Source organism: Culex quinquefasciatus, chromosome 3 (assembly GCF_015732765.1).
Source record: "Culex quinquefasciatus strain JHB chromosome 3, VPISU_Cqui_1.0_pri_paternal, whole genome shotgun sequence".
Lineage (NCBI taxonomy): Eukaryota > Metazoa > Arthropoda > Insecta > Diptera > Culicidae > Culex > Culex quinquefasciatus.
The window spans coordinates 52,254,075-52,271,681 of NC_051863.1; the positions used below are offsets into that span (position 1 = coordinate 52,254,075).

General features: G+C 35.0%; 1 protein-coding gene and 1 long non-coding RNA gene across 3 annotated transcripts in view; one reads left to right on the forward strand and one right to left on the reverse strand.

Moving 5' to 3' along the window:
• LOC6046021 (diacylglycerol kinase eta) overlaps nt 1–17,607 on the reverse strand; it is a 207,346-nt gene that overhangs the window by 110,850 nt on the left and 78,889 nt on the right. The gene's annotated exons all lie outside the window — the stretch shown is intronic.
• LOC119768884 lies at nt 5,316–6,048 on the forward strand. Its single transcript, XR_005278283.1, has 4 exons — nt 5,316–5,349; nt 5,408–5,483; nt 5,542–5,659; nt 5,752–6,048. It is a non-coding gene; the product is annotated as an uncharacterized LOC119768884 (long non-coding RNA).

Consider the following 17,607-nt stretch of genomic DNA (forward strand, 5'->3'; position numbering starts at 1 on the left):
TCTGACGGGTTTTTAACATTTATTATTGATTATTATTTAAAAATTTGATCATGGCAAAATGTTTATAATTTTTTTTGAATAAATGTTTGTTTTTTTAGATAAGCGCTATTGAAAAAAATAAAAAAATGGCTAAAGCTATTTTTTTAATAAAGTCACCTCGAATTATTTTTAATTGCTTTGTTCACGTTGGTATCACTAGAAATTTACAAACAATTATAATTATCTGCATTTCTTCGAATATTGAAATACAAAATATCTTCAAATAAAAGTCCGAAATCTGCCATGTATTTTTTGCTATTGTTTTCAAAATTATCGTTTTATTTTTTGTAAAGAGCTTGAATTAAAAATTAAGGTTCGAATCCACTGAGGAACAATTCGCTGGTAATTTTTTTTTAAATTGGCGGCATTTCATGGTATTAACCAAATATCACAGCCGATGAAAGATTTAACGGATTACGCGGCTTCCGTGAAATCACAAAAACTCACAAGCTCTACCGATAACCGAGCCACGTAGCCTAGTGGTAACGCTTCCGCCTCGTAAGCGGTAGATCGGGATTCAAATCCCGGCTCGGACCAACACAACTGGTGATCTTTTCCCTTCTGGATTCGATTGCTTAGTAAAGGGAAGGTAGTGTATCGTCACAAACTGGACCTTATCACGACACCTTAGGGAGGCGACCTATGGAATGTTAACATTAACCTTAACCTTAGCATGTTAACATTGAGTTGATTAATAAACTGTCACTGAATCCGCTTTGTAAATGCCGGCCCCGATACTCTTCAAGGGTGTTCCCCTCAGGAACTGGGAAAGATTTACTTTTACTTCTACAGATAAGGTACTCACGCAAAGCGAAACGAATTGAAATTAAAAAATACCTATTGTGGGAATACAAGTTTTAGCTTTTGTGAAAAGTTGAATAAAAAACAGTTGACTGTTTTTTTTACCTTGTACCTTTTTTTAGTGTCCAAATCATAACCGGCAATTTTGCGAATCAGAAAATATCATCTCGAGGTACGGATTTTCCAATATTCATAGAGATTTTGTATGGTCTTAGAAACACACTGTTTTGAAAAATATTTTTAAAAAGGCTGGTACAAATATTTTTTAAAGTCTCCTCATTCACTTCAAAATTGGCTCAAAAAATGAAGCGACAAAAAATATATTTTTTCAAAAAACTTAAAAATTTAAATGAAAACTTAAGTGCAAACAGCTGAAATCAATTTGAATAGCATTACCCTGCGTTCGGAAGCATTTTAAAACATATTTGGATTAGTTCAAAAATCTGTCGAATTTTTCAAAATGTTCGATGTACGAAACCCCAAACAGTTTTTTTTTTGCAATTTTTTTTATTTTTATTAATTTTTTTGTCATTCAATTATTTTTTGTAATTTTCGATCCAGCTGAAACTTTTTTGATGCCTTTGGGAAGGCTGAAGAAAAAAATTTGCATCATTAGTTTGTCCATATAATTTTCCATACAAATTTAGCATCTGTCCATACAATAATGATATTTGAAAGTTCAAAAATCTGTATCTTTTGAAGGAATTTTTTGATCGATTTGGTGTCTTGCGAAAAGTTTTTGGTATGAATAAGAACTACACTGAAAAAAATGAAACACTGTAAAAAAAATGGTGATTTTTAATTTAACTTTTTGTCACAAAAATGCTATGCGATTATTTTTCTGATATGTTATAGGGGACATCACATGCCAACTTTTCAGCCAAATTTGTGAAAAAAATCTTTGACCGAGTTATAAATTTTTGAATCAATACTGATTTAAAAAAATCGAAATATTGATCGCAAAAAAAATTTCAACTTAATTTTTCGATTTAAAATCTACTTCAGTGAAATTTTAATACAGTGCACCTTTTTCTAGTTAAAGCCATTTTAAGCTAACTTTTTTGAAAAAAGTCTCAGTTATTCATTTTTTTTTAAATTAGTGCCCATGTTTGCCCACATTTGAAAAATAAAATGAAAGGCTGAGAAAATTCTCCACCATTATCTAATGTCTAATGTCAGCAACTAATGGTCCGATTTTGAATGTTAAAATTTGAAACATTCGTGAAATTTTCTGTTCTTTTTGAAAACAATACATTCATTTTTTTTTAATCAGGACTTACATTTCAAAAGGGGCCAAGCATTCAAAATTACACACTTTTTCAATGTTAGTCTAGATTGAAAAATTAAAATATTGTTTTCGAAAAGATCGAAAAATTTCACGAATGTTTCATATTTTAACATTCAAAATCGGACCATTATTTGCTGAGATATCGACATTAGAAAATAATCGGTTGTTTGGGTGAGACTTAGAAAACATCAATTTTCCTGTTTGTTAATCTCTGCATGGCAATATCTCAGCAGATAACGGTCCTATCAACAAAGATCAAAAAATCAAAATAAAGAGAATTTTGTCAGATTTTTAACATATGTTTTTCAAAAGTGTGCAAACATGTGCACTAATTTAAAAATAAGAAATAATAGCGTATTTTTTTAAAGTTACCTTAAAATTGGCTATAACTTAAAAACTTTATCAAAATTTCACTAAAGTACTGATGATTGCAAATTCGATTTTAAATCAAAAAATTAAGTTGAAAAATTATTGCGACCAGGGCTTGTGAAATTTCGACTTTGTTTGTGATAGCTGACAGAACACTCCAATCGACTTCACCACGACAACCTGATTTTTACATTCTACTTTCGTTCGTTTCACACACAAAGGAATGAGTGCTACGCAAAGTCACTCACACAATCATTGACTTCCCTCCAGGAGAAAAATCGCTTCGAGAGCGGTCGTTTGACATTCTACCGAGATTCCGATCATCTCTCCAATGATAGCTATCATATGATTTCTGTCACCACGCAGCATACACTAGGAAGAGAGAGACAAAAACGAGAGAAAGAGAAAGAGCACGTTGTCTCGTTCGGGCGGCTGCTTGAGTGGAGCTCATTTTTCGTTCATTTCGTCTTCGTGTTTACGTTCATCGACCGTCGCCAAGCAATGACGGTCATGATAGGCGTTGTGTGTCAGCGATCAAATATCGTTTTGGGAAATGATCGCTGACAGAAAGTTCTATCGAATATCGAGCAGTCCCGTTCAGTGATTGATCCCTTTTCAAGCATTGATTTTGAAAAAAAATCCTTCAAAAGAACCAGATTTTTAAATTTTCATACATCATTTTTGTATGGACAGCTGCCAAGTTTGAATGAAAAATTATATGGACAAACTAATGATGCAAAATGGCTTCTTTGAGCATCCCAAAGGCACCAACAAAGTTCGAGCCGGATTAAAAATACAAAAATTAAAATTAAATAAAAAAGACTGATTTCGAAAAGAATTGCTCATTCGCATCGACATAAACTCATACTTTCAAAAACCATTTTTTTAAAGGCATTGTTTTCAAATTTACTTAAATATAGTTTCGGGACACTTTTTTAATGGAAATGCAGAGAAATTCATTTTCAACATTTAAATTTTTACCAATCTATATCGGTCTGTATCTAAAACGTTCAAAATTCAATAATGGTGACTGGCGTTTGTCCCATGGACAGGAAAAACATAAACAAAAATAATCGAAACGAAATAGCTTCATCTCCGTTCCGAAAGGCTCGAGCCTGACGGGGGTTTTACCTCGGGTGCCATGTAATTGCTTTGCCAAATGGATTTTTCGTTTTTCCACGACCCACAGACAAAAAAAAGGGGTTGCTCCGGATATTGAAGATATGTTTTGAACGGTTTGATGTTGTTCTGTCATTGCTGGGACATTGTTTGGTGTCTTTCAAGGTTTTCGTTAGTTTTTGTTTTTTTTTTCAAAAAACAGCTACATTTATTTCAAAATAATTCCATTATTACTTTTAGTTTGTTTCAAAACTGGAAAAATTGCTCATTTGAGAATCGATTTTTGTTCCTGAAGGTAACATGGATTGAAATTTCACTAAACCTTCATAAATCCCTTGACTAAACCGTTCGTTCCAAAAATTGACGCAATCCATCAAATTCTCAAAAAAAAATCATCCGTCGGTCAAAGCTAAGACTAAGAGGCTTTTCCCAGCGAAAATCTATAAAACCCCAATGGACGTCTTATCTTGGCTCAAATTAGCACTCGTCGGATTGACTACCCTTCGTGATTTTCCACCCTCCCTTTTCCTCTTAAGCTCAAATTGGATCATGTTTGACGGGCCTTCCAGTCCAACAGCGCATTCCTTTTGGCAAACGACAGCAGAAGACACGTCTCTGAATCGAAAATAAAAATAAAAAAAAGGAAAAACAAATTTTCCGCTCACTTTGGAGATTTCTCCACCCTGAGAGACTCTTGAAACGCACATTTGTCCGGGGGAAAAGTGGGTCCTCGCACTGTGAAGGGGAAGCGAAATTTGCGTTTCCTTTCGACTAAAAGGCAGAGACGCATCGAGCTCTACAGGCTCAATAAAAACTCCTTACCTGCTCTGTATGGTAGAACAGAGCTAAGCTCTGTATGCAGCGAACAGAGCCAGCTCTGTATGGGGAAAAATAATATTGATTTGCATATATCTCAAAAACGATAAGTTTTAGAAAGTTGACATGTTCTAGAAAGTTGCTGGTACCAAAAGGTTCTATATTATTGTCTCAGACGTCATTACAATTTGGTTGATTTTAGTTGTGCAAAACAAGAAAAAACTATTTATTTTCTAAGATACAAGGTATAGAATATTTTTGTTTTCGACAAAGTTGCTCAACTACCAAAAATGAACAACTCTCTCGAAGACACCAAAGCTCTATCTTCAATAGATTGTAACCTACCGTTGATCACCTGATCGAGCAGATTATCCTTTGTCCGCGTTAACAGTCAGTTTGGCCATCCTGAATAAAGTCAGATTGAAATTCTCTTCACTACAATCTGTTAAATTCCACTACTCAAACAACACGCACACTATACAAAGATCATCATAAGATTGTCCATAGCCAATTGTTGGACGATCAATCCTGGTAATCCCCTGGTGCACACGATCTCGGTTAAGGCATTCGAGAAGAAAGCACATCAAAACGGACTGATGGAAATTTGGTCACAATTGTGGACAAGAAGGCTGATCGAAGAATAAACAAGGTTTAGAATTGCGCGTCCACCCTAACGACGCTGGATCTCACTCTCTGAAGCTGATAACTCCTTATCGCCGAACACCAGTTGAGCAGCGAAAGTTGAGATTGAGCCCACGAGGAGAAGCAGTAAAAGCGGACATCACACTAGCATCGCTAGTAGTTATCGGTTGAGCGTCAAGCAGACTAGTGTTGCTTTTGGCTGGAGGTCCACGAATCTCGCTGGAAGTGTGATCGAGTGATAAAAGAAGAGTGCGCGTTCAAGAAGTCTGACCGATGTAAGGAGATCGTGGGTTTTAGCAATTCTTTTGTTAATTATAATTTTTTGTTAACTAGAGCGTGATTAGCCCCTGAGGGCATGTGCTTGAGCTGCGGTACTGTGTAAGAACAGCCGTCTCGCCACAGTGGGCAGGTAATATTGGACTACTGCTTGGGGGAAAATAGCTTCTAATGTGATAAACCCTGTTTAGTAAGAGCTGAGTCGAACATTGTGGAAAAACGCACTACGAGCGGATGAGGAAACTACTAACTGTTTTACGGAGGATTGCAATGCGGCGTTTTGAATAGACGCACTGAACACTGAGATCGGTAAGCCAAGAACTCCACTTAAACGTCCAACTTGAAGATCGAGGGCTCATATTAGCATCTGGCATTGTCTAATCGAAACAATGTGCCGCCAGGCCTTCTCTTCTATTCTACTGCTAAATTTTCCATCATGGCTGACCAAGCTGTGGTGTGGTTGTGGAGTGCGATGGAGACATCCTGCCGACGGAAGCGGCGGGGAATGCACCGGTTGGCCGGCGCAAGGATGCCGGTGGCCTACCAGGATTCTGCCCGGGCAGTTCACCGTTGGAGCAGCCGCCGTGGGATACTCTGACACTCACACAACACACTTAGGTTAGGCACGCCATCTAGTGGATAAGGACGCCAAATAGTTATTAATTCGCCAAATAGATGTAAGTACGTTTAAACAAGTCTCTCTGTGTTTTCTGTGTTTTCGATTAGTAAAAATTGGTTCCATTGGAAACGAACCTTAGGTAGTTTGCTTCTCTGTGGTTTGGGGACGGGAAACCAATACCATTGCAACTCCTAAAACTTCTTTTGTACTGATCTCATGCGTGCCTCAGAAATGAGGAAGTGACAAAATACCGAAATAAAAAATAAAAACTATTTTTATAATAAATACTGCTTGCGACAAACACAAAGCGACCGCGTCGTAGGCACAGGTAATATGAGGCATGTTTGGTAGAGATCGTCTGAAGTGAAAACTAGTATAGCAGAGTGTTCATAGAGAGTTTTTATGTTAAATGCTCTCGTCTGGATGGTTGAAAGAAATTTCAGATAAAATTATACAAATTTAAAAAATTATATTCTTTTTATTGTACTGGTAAGTAATTAAGATTAGAAACAACAAAATTATTGCACAGCTATTTTTAAGTTTGTCTTGACAAAACAAATGTTTAACAAAATTACAAGTTTTGTACAACAAATTAAGATAAAAAACAATTTGAAATACGCAAGGTAAAAAAATAAAAACTAAATCTTCTAACAATTATTTTAATTTTATGAAAAGAAAATCAGTTAACATAAGTTTAACCTTATAAAGATTTCAGGAAACTTTTCTATTTTATTTAATTCAACAGAAAAAAACTATATTTTTCAAGCAAGATAACCATAAGAAAGTTTTAAGCTCTAAATAATCTTTATGATATTTTTTTACATTTTGTCACCTTTTTTAAATAAAATAAGAAAATGAAATTAAATAGCAAAAACCATTTTTTCTTTATTTCTCAAGCCAGGAAATCAGTGAAGAGTTTCAAGCTCTAAATGCTCTCTATGGAAATTTGCCATTTTATTACCTGTATTCTAAATATTTTTTTATTTTTCAAACAAAGGAAAGCAGTGAAGAGTTTTTAGCTCTAAATGCTCTCTATGGAAATTTAGTAAAAACATAATCGACAATAAAATATATTATCGATTTATTTTGTCCAACTTAAATTTAATTACATTATTCAACTCAATTGATGTTAAAATCTTGTAGTGAGAAAAAAAATAGCAAAATTTCCATAAAGAGCATTTAGAACAAATAACTCTTCACTGATTTCCTGAAAAAAATAGAATACATGTAATAAAATGGCGAATTTCCAAAGAGAGCATTTAGAGCTAGAAACTCTTCACTGCTTTCCTTTGTTTGAAAAATAAAAAATATTTAGAATACAGGTAATAAAATGGCAAATTTCCATAGAGAGCATTTAGAGCTTGAAACTCTTCACTGATTTCCTGGCTTGAGAAATAAAGAAAAAATGGTTTTTGCTATTTAATTTCATTTTCTTATTTTATTTAAAAAAGGTGACAAAATGTAAAAAAAATATCATAGTGATTATTTAGAGCTCAAAACATTCTTATGGTTATCTTGCTTGAAAAATATAGTTTTTTTCTGTTGAATTAAATAAAATGGAAAAGTTTCCTGAAATCTTTATAAGGTTAAACTTATGTTAACTGATTTTCTTTTCATAAAATTAAAATAATTGTTAGAAGATTTAGTTTTTATTTTTTTACCTTGCGTATTTGAAATTGTTTTTTATCTTAATTTGTTGTACAAAACTTGTAATTTTGTTAAACATTTGTTTTGTCAAGACAAACATAAAAATAGCTGTGCAATAATTTTGTTGTTTCTAATCTTAATTACTTACCAGTACAATAAAAAGAATATAATTTTATAAATTTGTATAATTTTATCTGAAATTTCTTTCAACCATCCAGACGAGAGCATTTAACATAAAAACTCTCTATGAACACTCTGCTATACTAGTTTTCACTTCAGACGATCTCTACCAAACATGCCTCATATTACCTGTGCCTACGACGCGGTCGCTTTGTGTTTGTCGCAAACAGTATTTATTATAAAAATAGTTTTTATTTTTTATTTCGGTATCTATTGAAGATAGAGCTTTGGTGTCTTCGAGAGAGTTGTTCATTTTTGGTAGTTGAGCAACTTTGTCGAAAACAAAAATATTCTATACCTTGTATCTTAGAAAATAAATAGTTTTTTCTTGTTTTGCACAACTAAAATCAACCAAATTGTAATGACGTCTGAGACAATAATATAGAACCTTTTGGTACCAGCAACTTTCTAGAACATGTCAACTTTCTAAAACTTATCGTTTTTGAGATATATGCAAATCAATATTATTTTTCCCCATACAGAGCTGGCTCTGTTCGCTGCATACAGAGCTTAGCTCTGTTCTACCATACAGAGCAGGTAAGGAGTTTTTATTGAGCCTGTAGAGCTCGATGCGTCTCTGCTAAAAGGTCGTCGGTTCGTGACATGCACTGGCACGAGGGGACCACCTCTGAGATAACATGCGTTCTTCGGTTTCAAGTTCGGCAAAGTTGGGTTTGATCACGTTCCACAAGGTTGGAGTAAAACGCGAGAGGGGGAGGAAAAAGGGTTTGGTGGGGTCAAATTGAATTTTGCAGTGTCAACTTGAGGCAAACTTTGCTTTCGATTCAAGGAAGGTGCGTTCGTGTTTGATGTTACCATTGGGGTAAATATTGGATACCGTTTGGTAGGGTTGACATTTTTTTGTTCTTTGTTTTGTAACAAAAATTTGTGTGTAAAATTTCAACCGTCTTTCAAACGCCAAAACATATCAAAATTGGTTATTTTTATTTTGAGTATCATAAGGCTGGTACAAATTTCATTTAAAGTTTTTGTCTCCCAAAAAACAAAAACTAAAAAAACAAAAAACAAAAAACAAAAAACAAAAAACAAAAAACAAAAAACAAAAAACAAAAAACAAAAAACAAAAAACAAAAAACAAAAAACAAAAAACAAAAAACAAAAAACAAAAAACAAAAAACAAAAAACAAAAAACAAAAAACAAAAAACAAAACACAAAAAACAAAAAACAAAAAACAAAAAACAAAAAACAAAAAACAAAAAACAAAAAACAAAAAACAAAAAACAATAATAGAATTTAAGATATTTAAGATAATTTAAGATAATTTCAGATAATTTAAGATAATTTAAGATAATTTAAGATAATTTAAGATAATTTAAGATAATTTAAGATAATTTAAGATAATTTAAGGTAATTTAAGATAATTTAAGATAATTTAAGATAATTTAAGATAATTTAAGATAATTTAAGATAATTTAAGATAATTTAAGATAATATAAAATAATTTTAGATCATTTAAAATAATTTAAGATAATTTAAAATTATTTAAAATATTGTTTTACAATTCGGTTTATTTGGTGAATAATCAAGATACAATAAGTTCTTTTGGAATACATAACAGAGTTTTGGAGTTACTTTCAGCCGTGTGTTACATCATAATCCATTTTGGACTAATTATTGCTGGTAGCTTAGAAGTTACCAAGAGTAAGACAAAAAAGAAATCTAAGGTAATTTAAGAACTTTTAAACAGACATCAAGTATGAATATCCCATAATTTCGTTCAAATCATTACTTTATATGACCATATACGTATAGATTGATGGATTTTCGCTGTTTTTTTCACTCCTTGCAAAGAAGACGTACTGTACATAGAACTGACGAGCCAAAATTAGATGACCTCCCAAAATCCATCCGCTTGTACCGAACCTGCCTCACCTGGACCGGAATTGGGTTTTCACGAAACCCACAAGGGTGATCTGTTTTGAAAGTTTAATGAAGGCCCCAGCGATTAGGCGGCTGAGTGGCCTTGCCAGGGCTCAATCGACGAAGAATGTTCCGGATCACCAAGAGAAGGCGCGGGGTTGGACAGGAATATTAAGATTCTGTTTCCTCTCTCGGTGACTGCTTCTTCTTCTCGGATTCATTTTTTCTTTCTTCCCTCAATTTTGTAGCTTTCCCACGCAAGAGATCGAAAACGTGCGACAAACATTCAGATGATAACATTTATTCAGCGCCAAAGTGCTCTTTCTGGTAAACAAGACGTTTCGTGATGACCGTCAAAGGGGGTAACTTGGAAACGTTTTTGGTTTGGTCTTGTCTTGGTCTTGTCTTGGTCTTGTCTTGGTCTTGTCTTGGTCTTGTCTTGGTCTTGTCTTGGTCTTGTCTTGGTCTTGTCTTGGTCTTGTCTTGGTCTTGTCTTGGTCTTGTCTTGGTCTTGTCTTGGTCTTGTCTTGGTCTTGTCTTGGTCTTGTCTTGGTCTTGTCTTGGTCTTGTCTTGGTCTTGTCTTGGTCTTGTCTTGGTCTTGTCTTGGTCTTGTCTTGGTCTTGTCTTGGTCTTGTCTTGGTCTTGTCTTGGTCTTGTCTTGGTCTTGTCTTGGTCTTGTCTTGGTCTTGTCTTGGTCTTGTCTTGGTCTTGTCTTGGTCTTGTCTTGGTCTTGTCTTGGTCTTGTCTTGGTCTTGTCTTGGTCTTGTCTTGGTCTTGTCTTGGTCTTGTCTTGGTCTTGTCTTGGTCTTGTCTTGGTCTTGTCTTGGTCTTGTCTTGGTCTTGTCTTGGTCTTGTCTTGGTCTTGTCTTGGTCTTGTCTTGGTCTTGTCTTGGTCTTGTCTTGGTCTTGTCTTGGTCTTGTCTTGGTCTTGTCTTGGTCTTGTCTTGGTCTTGTCTTGGTCTTGTCTTGGTCTTGTCTTGGTCTTGTCTTGGTCTTGTCTTGGTCTTGTCTTGGTCTTGTCTTGGTCTTGTCTTGGTCTTGTCTTGGTCTTGTCTTGGTCTTGTCTTGGTCTTGTCTTGGTCTTTTCTTGGTCTTGTCTTGGTCTTGTCTTGGTCTTGTCTTGGTCTTGTCTTGGTCTTGTCTTGGTCTTGTCTTGGTCTTGTCTTGGTCTTGTCTTGGTCTTGTCTTGGTCTTGTCTTGGTCTTGTCTTGGTCTTGTCTTGGTCTTGTCTTGGTCTTGTCTTGGTCTTGTCTTGGTCTTGTCTTGGTCTTGTCTTGGTCTTGTCTTGGTCTTATCTTGCTCTTGTCTTGATCTTAAGCAGTGTTTATGTTGTCTAGTTTCAAATTCACCCCACGCCACACTACCTCGCAATGTTGATGATGACAAGGACTACGTACCTGAATGGGGAAAGAGAAGTGGGATCACACTGATGCTGGAGCTGCGATGCTAATTTTGTGGAATTGAAGCCATACTTTTTCAATGGTCTCTTCGTGCACACGACACAGAAAAATAGCTTGTTTACGAATTTGTGCGAACTCTGCTCTGCCATCAAATGTCAGCCAAAGTTAGACGACTGAACCATTCTGACTCTGCAATTACTCTTGGTTCCTAAGTCTTCTTTTAAGATATTAATTTTAACAAGCACGACTTTCGTGTCCATTCAAAGTTCAAGGAAAAACGGGATGTTTTGGAATTTTCATAAATGTTTGACTAACTAATTAGCTTTTTAAGATGAAATTTATCATAACCATAAGCGCACCCCTCATCAAAGAAACACAAAAGCCAAACAGAAAAACCTAGATTGATTGTTTGTTTGGATCTTTTTTCACGCACGTGATAACCTCTCTTTGTGTATCTGTGTGAGGTAAATCAACTTTTCACGAGACGGACAAGCGAAAGGAAAACTTGGCACAAATCGTGAAAGAGGTAAATCAAACTGTCTTTAGGAGAATTCAAAGCAAACCTAAGCACAAACACGTTTGTGATTTTGTGGGTGTGTGCGCACTTGTTTGGAGTGGCGTGCATTTCAAAGACACATTCCTCGGCCCCGGTGAATGTTGGCCGTAGAAACTGCCGCACGCGCTCTACAATGAACAAATGGGAGCAGATTTGCAGCCAAGAGACGTGACTGATGAAAAGAGAGAGAGAGCATCAAACGAACGTGCGTCTCCATTGGCACTAGAGCGGCACCGAAGTTAAAAGAACAGTGGGAGATTGGAATGAGTAAAGCGGACATATTTTGTCAAAATGCTTTAACTAGAAAAATTACAACTAATTTTTTTCTACGTTTTAACAAGTCTAGTTTTTATTGTATTTGTTACTTGGAGCCAATTTGCATAAAAAATTTGTGGTTCATACAAAAGTGGAATGTAAATAGAGTAGATGACCCATAAATCTTCCACTTTTTGGTGGAAATGAAGTAAATTTGAAAACAAATTCAATGATTTTTTCAAATAATTTTTTGGTTAACAATGTTGTAGAACATTGATAAATTATTTGATCTTCAAAGGTTTTTTCGATCGATCGAAGGTTTTTACCGTTTTTACCATAAAATATAGATTTTTGTGAAAATACTCTGAAGCGTCTATTTATGTCCCCCTTAATCCAATGTTCGCATTGTAAACAATAACAAACACGTTTTTTTTTTTGGTTGTCCATTATGTGCATTGTTCTGAAGTGAGGTTTAATTCAAGTTTAATTTTGGTTGCTGGAGTCTCGAGTTATAATTACAAATGTTTACGGTTTTCAAGCTCGTACTTGTTTAACACTTGAACGCCCAACGCATGTCTAACTTACACGGACGCCCAAGCCTCGCAAAAAAGGTGGAACGGTAACTTCAACTCGCTGGTTCTCGGGCATAACTCAACCAATTGGGACGATTCTTGTTTCCAGGGATTTGTAAGAATGTCTAGATGATCCTAAAATTTTGCAGAACTTGATTTGAACAAATCTGTAATTTCTGCGACCGAAAACATCGTTCCACCTTTTATAAAACGACTGCCTCCACGGAATTTTTGGCGAATTCTTTTCACACGCAAAAACAAAAAAGTTGGAACGATGTTTTTGATCGAAAAAATTACAGATTTGATCAAATTGAGTTCTTCAAAATTCTAGGATCATCTAGACATCCTAACAAATCACTGGCAAAAAAGAATTGTCTTGATTAGATGAGTTATGCCCGAGAACCTGCGAGTTGATGTTACCGTTCCAACTTTTTTGGAGCCTTGGGCGTTGGAATGTTAAAACGCGTTCTGCTCTGAAATCCCTTTTCCCTTTGTCGCACTTACAGAAATTTTCAGGGTGTGACAAGATTGAAACTTCTTTCATATGTAAAGTGACAACAATGCGCGGAGTTTTTTTTTCGGTGTTTAGGGGAAATATACCCATTTTAAGCCTTATAAGCGATCGTGTTTGAATGATGCTGGATAATCTGGATCGTTCCTTGAAATTTACTAAAACCAGATACACCAACGAGTAGAGCAACTTTTTGTGAACATTTCTGTTTATTTTCACTTTTACTAAAATTTATTTTACTCTTTTTAAAAGCATTAAAAAAAATATTTCCCAAGTGCATTCTAATCAGTCGAATGCATTGGGCCACGCCCGTTTTTTTATTTTCAGCTTAGTTCTTTTTTCTTCCTGCGCTTTTTTGGGTCTGCTTTGTGCTGCCAATTGTGATAAAATGTTAAGCGAACACTCACGAAAAGTAGCATTTCTAGAGAAAATTTCCTGGCATCACTAGCTCACTCGAACAGGCGCTGCTGGTGGTGTTGGTGGCCACCCTTTGTTCTTTATTTGCCTTCGCTTCTCGCTCGGTTTTATTCAGCCATCGATTGGAATGGGTCGTCAAAAGTCAAACGTTAGAAGACTTGGCGCGTTTGTTTTTTTGATGGCGCTTGCTAATTATATTCATGTTTCGGGATTATTTTTCAAGTGAGTGACTCACTAATGTTCAAAAGAACATGTTGCCGGTAGTTGGAAGCAATTTCATATCTTAGGCCAGGCCTGTCCAACCTTTTCGGCTCAATTTTCACATTTCTGATCGTCAAAATTACAATTGCTGATTTTTTCATGGTTTCTTTGATGGAACCGGTTCTCAGATGACGAGTGAACATAACTTTGATAAAAGTTTGAAAAAATATTTTTGCAGGTCTTTTTTACGTAAGTTTTAAGTGAAAAATTGGTCCGGCCCGCGGGCCGGATTGATTTTTGACGTAAAATGCAAATAAAAACTACTTGTATAAATATTTTTTCAAACTTTTGGTAAAGTTATGTTCACTGGTCAACTGAGAACCGATTCTATCAAAGAAACCATGAAAAAATGAACAATTGTAATTTTGACGATCAAAAATGTGAAAATTGAGCCGAAAAGGTTGGGCATCCCTGTCTTAGGCGCTTTGAAAACGTTAGCGCAAATGAAAAGATATTGATGGCGACTTTCGTTAAGCAGTTAAGCTATCATCTTGCGTGTGGATGTGTGTGCCAACAAAATGATGAGAAATGGTCTCGCAAAATAGAAATTATGATCAAAAGTGCATTAAATTTGATCGTTTTGACCAGTAAGTGGCAAACATTTGCGTGCTTACTCGAGGCAGTGCTGTTGCTTGTAAGTTTATAGCCTGAATAGTATTTTTTGAGCTTTAATCGAGCATCAAAATATCCAAATGACGAAGAAAGGTGTTTGATTAGAAAGGCTATATTCCCCTAGGCTTCATCCATAAAGTACGTCACGCTAAAATCAGCCAAAATTTACCCCCCCCTCCCCTCCTTTGTCACGTTTTTCCTATACTTATAACACGTAATGTCACGCTTGCTCAGACCCCCCCTCCCCCCCTAGAGTGTGACATACTTTATAGATGACACCCTATTGAATATCTCTCAATTGAAATAGATTTTTGGGGATCTGTTAAGGTCAAAAGGTGAGGCATTGTGAGCTGCACAAAATGGCGTTCTTAACTCAATTTGGCCGCACGTGCGGCAAGTTAGCACCACAGCGACAATATATGCGTTTATCCTTTCCGTTCTTCATCGGTCTGATAGCCGAGCGGGCTAAGGCGCCAACCTTACTGTTGGTGCTGGGTTTAAATCCCGTCGATTGCAACTTTTTTTTTGTGTTTACAAAAAATATACATGCTCTGTGTAATTTTAAGTTTCTTTCTTCACAAAGGTGATGTGCATAGGTTTGCAAGCGATTTTTCCATCGGATTTTTAGCTGTGTATTCAATCATAAATTGGTTTAAGTTGGTTAAATACAGTATAGATCCATAAGAGGACGATTTTCTTTACTTGTAAGACCATTTCTCAGCAACCAAAGGTATGGTCAACAATCAGTCTCAATATTTTGCAATGTTAATACAATTTTTCGAAGATATGTTCACACAGATGGTCAAGGATGGAGTATTCTTAAAATTTGAAATAACATATGATCCTATTTTTTAAAAGTTTTGCTTAGATTGCCACTTTAATTTTTCATCCAAACATATCCAAAGACTTGTTTTTTTTTTTTCAGGGGTAACTGGAAGATAAATCCTGCAATGGCGGACATTTGAAATATCCCATACAAAATATCTCAGAGAAAAAAAAAAAAAACAAAATGGTTTGGACAAATAAATAACACCATTTTTATTTTCAACCAAGTCTTCTCGTCGTTTTTACAAAACGACTTTTCATTTTTTGACTGGTTTAAAACTTTGTCTATCGATTTCTAATGCTATTTTGCAACATGGATTTCTATATACAACATGGGGGTTGTTCTTACACAAGAGCTATGAATGTTTTCGATAAACTGTCAGTAACTTGAGGTGGGATTTTCTTAACACCAATTTTCGTTTAGTTGTAAGTTATTATCGGGCTTTGCCTACAAAAATATATTTTTTTTTATTTTTTTTTATTTAGGTAGTGGTTTGTATGATCAAATGTGTTCTAAGAGCAATTCCATGCCAAATAGGGAATCGGTTGTACCCGACCCTCTCCGATTTCAATGAAACTTTGTAGACATGTTATCCTACGCTTATATAAGCCATTTTTGTGTATATGGAGCCAGTTCCACTCGATAATGACATTTGAGAAGGGCGTAAGTGTTTTCAATATTATTGTAATTCGGAATTTAAAAATTTCTGTATCTCGAAACCGTTGCATCGTATCAAAAAGTGGTCAAAGACAAACTTGTAGGAAATTTGACGGGCTTTCTGAAAAAAATACACTGAAAGAAAAAAACACTCTACTTTTACGAGATTTTTCGATTTTTAAGTTTAAAAGTCAAATTTGAGGGGAAGCCCACGATTTTTTTTTCGTTCAAAATTTTTGTGAAGATAGCCTAAGATGTTACAAAAAGACTCAAGAAAAACGCAGGATGGAGCAACTCACCTAAAAAAATACAAAAATCATTTACTGAAACTGTTTTTTTGAAAAGTGCTCTAAACGTCAAAATTTTCACAAACCGATAGTGGGAATCGATTCTCCAGACAATTTTACATAAAAGTCTTCATATTGACTACTATCCTAAGTCCAACCCTTGTGAAGTTACAGCGGTTTTAAAAATAAAAATGTTGAAAAAATAGGTTTTTTGATGGTTTTTTGCAATTTCTATGTGACAGACTTGATTTTTCAGTCTCGAAAATATTTTTACCGGAAAGCTCGTCCAATTTCCCATAAGTTTGTCTTTGACCACATTTCAATTGGATGTATGGACTTACAGATATAAGCTAATTACATTGCTCATAACTTAAAATATAATATTTTTTCAGTGTAGTATACTGCCCATGATCGCATAAATGTCCCATATGCATTTTCATCACTTTTGAGTTATTGATGCAGTTTGGTTCAAAATCGTGTGCTCTTTCAAAAGAGCCTATAACATCCAATACTTTGTTCTAGAAATCAGGAGGAAACCCAGTTTTTTCGTGAAAACTTAACACGTAGCCTTATGTGTGGGACAAACTTCAAATGCGTTTTTCTCAGCTTGCTGTTTTTGCATATGGGACATTTATGCGAACATGGGCAGTATAGTAATCTGGATAGTAAATTAGCTTAAACCATAAAAAATTAGTTATTTTGAAAAGTGGTCAAAGACAATCTTATGGGAAATTGGACGAGCTTTTCGGTAAAAATATTTACGAGACTGAAAAATCAAGTCTGTCACATAGAAATTGCAAAAAGCCATCAAAAAACCTATTTTTTCAACATTTTTATTTTTAAAACCGCTGTAACTTCACAAGGATTGGACTTAGGACAGTAGTCAATATGGAGACTTTTATGTAAAATTGTCTGGAGAATCGATTCCCACTATCGGTTTGTGAAAATTTTGACGTTTAGAGCACTTTTCAAAAAAACAGTTTCAGTAAATGATTTTTGTGTTTTTTTAGGTGAGTTGCACCATCCTGCATTTTTCTTGAGTCTTTTTGTAACATCTTAGGCTATCTTCACAAATATTTTGAACGAAAAAAAATCGTGGGCTTCCCCTCAAATTTGACTTTTAAACTTAAAAATCGAAAAATCTCGTAAAAGTAGAGTGTTTTTTTCTTTCAGTGTATTTTTTTCAGAAAGCCCGTCAAATTTCCTACAAGTTTGTCTTTGACCGCTTTTTGATACGATGCAACGGCTTCGAGATACAGAAATTTTTAAATTCCGAATTACAAAAATATATAAAACACTTACGCCCTTCTCAAATGTCATTATCGAGTGGAACTGGCTCCATATACACAAAAATGGCTTATATAAGCGTAGGATAACATGTCTACAAAGTTTCATTGAAATCGGAGAGGGTCGAGAAAAAAGTACCTGAAAAATTCCTGTTTTGGGCTGGAATTGCTCCTAAAAAGAAAAAAAATCATAACTATTCGATTTTTTCTTATCGTCTTATTATCTTCTTATTATCAAACGAAGTTTTTTTTTAAATAAATCTTGCATTACAATTGGTGTGATTGGCA